Source organism: Silene latifolia, chromosome 2 (assembly GCF_048544455.1).
Source record: "Silene latifolia isolate original U9 population chromosome 2, ASM4854445v1, whole genome shotgun sequence".
NCBI lineage: Eukaryota > Viridiplantae > Streptophyta > Magnoliopsida > Caryophyllales > Caryophyllaceae > Silene > Silene latifolia.
In genome coordinates, this window is record NC_133527.1 from 27924920 (window position 1) to 27930143 (window position 5224).

General features: G+C 33.5%; 1 long non-coding RNA gene across 1 annotated transcript; it reads left to right on the forward strand.

Annotated features, from left to right (window-relative positions):
• The first annotated feature begins 1690 nt into the window (after positions 1-1690).
• On the forward strand, positions 1691-3424 carry LOC141629039 (uncharacterized). The gene is made up of 3 exons (XR_012537212.1): positions 1691-1760; positions 2744-2817; positions 3286-3424. It is a non-coding gene; the product is annotated as an uncharacterized LOC141629039 (long non-coding RNA).
• The last annotated feature ends 1800 nt before the right edge of the window (positions 3425-5224 follow it).

Below are 5224 nucleotides of genomic sequence, written 5' to 3' on the forward strand. Positions count from 1 at the left end.
AGACGCGCACAGAGTCCAAATATCCTTATAGAGAAACTTATACCGTGAAGCCGGGGCATCGCCGGGCCCAAAAACTAGTTCATAAAAATGTGTGGGATGAAACGTAGGTGGGACTTGGGAGTAAAATCTGACAAGCGGGTTAATTCGCTAGGGTTTGGGTCGGATATTCAGGTTTGCAAGAATTAAGATCAGGTCGGGTCATTTTTGGGTGAGTGATTTTCAAGTTTGGGATAATTGTTAGTTTTCGATAATAAACATTTTGGTCAGTTTGAATAAGTTTGGTCAATTCAAATTTCGAGTCAGATTTGGGTCCTCGATTTGAATATGAGTCAAGTTTAGATCGAGTCAGTTTTATCAGGTATATTTACGAGGGAGTAACAATTTTAATTTCTTAATTGGGCCATAGTTCACTGAGTGAAAATAAGTGAGAAGAAAGCCCAATCATTTAAAATGAGAATCTTTAACCAACTTTAAAGACCAGCTTGTTAGTGCAAAGAAATTGTGGGCTGACATGAAATTTGACAAGTGTAACCCTCGTTCATATACAGCTTTGTTATTTTATAAGGGGAGTTTTTTTGTCAAAAACTACCTAATATTTAGTTATTTACCTCATTTTCATAAGTACTACCTAAAGTTTTTAATTTTGCGAGAAACTACTTAATATTTTTTTACTTTTGTCGAAAATTACCAAATTGAAATTAATGAGCAAATTCGACAATTTTTTTTACAAATTAACTAAAATTCCGACAAATAAGTCAAAATGTCAATCTAATTAAATCATAATTTTGTCCAAATTAGCCACAATCTCGCCAAACTAGTCAAAATTGTAGTAAAAAAAATTGAAATAGTTGTGTTAGTAACTAATAAAAACAGTTGGCGGTGATTAAGTATAGTAAATAATATATGTTTAATGCCAAAAATAATGTTATCGAGTTAGAATTTTGTCTAATTTGATCGAATTTTTCAATTTGGTACTGTTCGACAAAAGTCAAGAAAATTTAGGTAGTTTCTCGCAAAATTAAAAACTTTAGGCAGTATTTATGAAAATGAGGTAAATATTAGGTAGTTTTTGACAAAAAAAAACTCTTTATAAGGGTATTTTATGGGATTAATCCAAATCTAAGCTAATATTTAATAGAGAAAAATACCAACTTTAATATCATTTAACATATACTAAACTAACCATATTTGTAATACCCCATATTTTGATATTAATTTATGAGAATAATTTATGTAATTTAATAATTAGTTAAAGACATTTCTAATAATAATTACAAATAAGACGTTAATTAAATAATAAAGGAAGTAAGCAAGTCGGGAAATTGGGTTTAGCTAATAAGTGGACCTTGGGCCGTGTGCCGTATTTTGTGGACCAAATTTATTTGAGCTAGTATGAGTATGCTCGGGATTTATATCGGGAATTAATAATAATAAAAATTATATTAATAATTATCCTAATAATATTTGTGTATGACAATAATTAGAATAGTAAAAGAGATATATGGTAATCCTAGTAATATATGATAATAATAATAATATAATTTATAATGTTAATAATTATAATAATGGTAATTCCTATAATAATTAGAATAAGTTAATTATAATAGTTTCCTAATTGACCTCACATACTCTTTAATCTTACCCTATAAATAGAGATAAATACCTTGACCTAGTTTATGATATGCAAACTGAAAATTTGAGAGAAGAGGAGGAGAAGTAGAAGGAATTAAGACGGAATCTACATAGCTAATTACCTCGAGGTAAGACCGTCTCACAATTTAATGTAACGATTTTATAACTTAAATAACTTGTTATCTAGACCACCATAGGACTTGCTTTGACCGTGAATGTGACCGTGGACCACCAGAGGGTAGCCGGACCTCCGTTTGACCACCATTGACCGGCGGGGCAGGGGTGTTTTTGTGGGTTTTCGTGTAGGTGTTTGAGGGTGTGTGTATCATCGGTTATATGGGTTTTTGACCCTTATTGCGTGTGACCCAGACCTGACCGTGACTAGGGTTGGGACCACGGATGATAGTCGACCACCGTGGTGGGTAGGTGGTGGTCGGACATGGTGGTTTGTACGGTGTTGCTGGGATTTCGCAAAAACAGAGGATGGCGAGTTTGTTGTTGCTGTCGTGTTCAGGTCGTGGGGTTTTATGGGTAGCTTTAGTAGGTGATGGGACCACCGTGGGTCAGGGGAGACCACGGTGGTGGCCACGGGTGGTCATGGTGGCAGTAGGGTGGTGAATTGGCCGGGTTTCATTGTTCTCGTGTCGGGTTTTTCGTGGTTGTTTAGGGCGTGATTTCACGGCCTGTATAGGAGGGTTCAGGTGGTGGTTAAGGGCTTTCGGGGTTGGCCGTGGTGCGGGCTAGGGCGTGGTAGGATTGGGTGGTGGTGTCGGTAGCTAGGGGTGTCGCAATAGGCGGGTTTTGGTGAGGGGTTTGGGAGTCGGTTTTGGCTGTGTCGTTTGATGGTGTTTGTGTTTGTTTTACGAGGTTCACGTGGGTGTGCCATGGGTTTGCTTTTGTTTTATTTAATTTGTTAGTTGGGTCGAGTCGGGTTCTTATAAGACGGGTTTTGCATATTAATTGACACGGGAAATAATTAATGTAAATATATTATAATTGAGTAAATTGATATAAGTAATTGGATAATTAATAATTTAAGTAATATAATTAAAGATGATTAAATCAATTGGTTGAGAATAATTAGTAATTGTAAATAATTATTTATGGTTAGGTGACGGTATTGTTGAGAAGCTTATATTGGATTTCTACTAATTGGATTGCGTAATTGGAGTGCTTGCTTTCGAGGTAGGATAACTACTCAACTCGTTTTCTTTTGTAGGATTGAATGGATGCGTAAATTATTATTGTTTTATTAGATTGGATTATTCGTATTGGCATACTATTTTATCGGTTATCCTCAGTCTTGGACTGAGACGACATTTGTGTTTATATTGCGGGATATGAGATTGTTATGAGATTATCCTCAGTCTCGGACTGGGACGACGATGAGTTATGAGATATCCTCAATCTCGGACTGGGACGACATTTGTGTTTATCCCCGGGCCAGGAGTTGGCGGGACGACGGTGTGGTGGAGCCTCGGTCAGGGACCGGGACGACTAGGGTGAATATGATGGAGAAATGGTGGTGGTATTTATTCCACGTGTTTACATCTATTAAGTTTGTATATTTGATGTTGTGTGATTATCCTACTCAACCTCGTGGTTGACTGTGTATTCGTGAACACCTGCGGTGAACCGTTTTATGGGGAGCAGATTTGACAGGTACTAAAGATTAGCTGACTTGGGAGCTTATGGGAATGCGTGAGGACTTGGACAACCTACCTAGAAGTCTAGACCACATAAAATGTTTTATCACTTTATTTATTTCCGCTGCGAGTTGTAATTATTTTATATTAGGTTTTAGTCGATTAGTTTGTAATAAACATGTAATTGTTAAAGTTTTTAATTTAAAGTACTTTGGTGAGTTGGTCTTTGTTATTCACTACCTCGGGAAACCGAGATGGTAACAGTCCTATTTATTTGGAAATGTCTAGCTAAAGGCTTCTAAATAAATGGGGGTGTTACAATATTTTTGACTTGATATCACCGGTTTGTAAACTAGTGACCATGTGTCCCATTCTTCCTTCTTATTTTCTGATTTTTCTTCATTTTTTTTTTTTTCCATTTCCTCTTCATCATCTCACTTGAGACTTTGATAAATTATTAGTAGTATTGAGTGAGTCTTGTCTTAAGACTTTGGTAAGTCGTGTCTCAAAACTACCAATAATCTTACCCTTAGTATATACTAGTTTGAAAGCCCGTACTTCGTACAGATTAATGGCCTTTATTATTTTAAAACTAAGTTATAAAACATTATCGAATAGGTGTTTCGAAGTTCAAATCCAGGTGTCACATAATTCTTAAAAAAAATGAAATATCGTAATTCCTTATGGTCTCTTGATACGTACTTGATTCTAAGCATTAAGTAACATCTAAAGCTTTGTTATCTCGAATTCTAGCAAAATTTATTAAGTACTAATCATCATAAGTGTAAGGGAATTTGGGCGTTTTGATAGCTCTTATGATTAATATAAAGACAAGAGTGAAAATAATGAATAGTTTACATTTACTGTATTTTGTGAGAGGGAATAAAGTAAATGTAAACTATTGACTTATTGACAGGGACAGAGGGGGTATATATTTTGTTTGAACCATATACCCACCCTTCAAATATGGACAATTTACTTATACGTGTCATGCTTTTAAATTAGTCATTTCAATTTTTTTTAATTAATAAGACCGTCTTACATAATAATAACAATTATAATTAATCTTCTAAATACCGATACACAGAGTTCATTTTTATGTTCTTTCTTTCACAAAGCATATGCAATGTATACTCCTATGATCATCTTATTGATATCATTCCACCACAAAGGCGTAAAAGATAAACTCATCTATGTTTTTTGCCACTATAAGCAAACATACATTAGTGACAACAAAATTATATTTTGTTAAATTTTAATTTTAACCGTTAATAATAGAAACTTTTAAGAGCTCTCTTTCACAACACTTAAATGACTCAAAAAAATTTGGGTTTATTCTCAAGTTTCAATGATGACTTCTATTTATAATCATAAGATCACCATAGGGGGAGCTAATATTTCAATATGGGATAATTCTACTATTTATGCGTAGTATATTCACAACAGCTCCATTATTTTTCAATGTGGGACAAATAACATACTAAGAAATACACCATCTTTTTCACACCTAGTTCGAAATCCAACCCGAATCCCGAAATACGGACAATTGCTACTCATTAAATCTAATTTTATTTAATAATATGAGCAAATACTATATGTTATTATTCGTACATTCAACATCCAATCTGATTATAATAATGAGCAAATACTAACAAACTAATCTTATCTAGAGTCTAAAGTTTTTCGCACGTATATAGCTAGGTAATATTTGTGCAATTTTATCTTATTCCTAAGAAGATAATCTTATCTAAAGTCCAAAGTTTTTCTTACGTATAAAATTAACATTTTTTTCTTATAAATATTAAGTAGTTTTTAAGGGTTAGACTCTCTAGATTAAAAAATGTTAAAACTTGAAAAATTAACATTATGTAACATTACTTTTAAAGTCTTTTATATAATAAGTATACTACTGATATATATTCATTATTTAAAAATTCAGCTTAAAA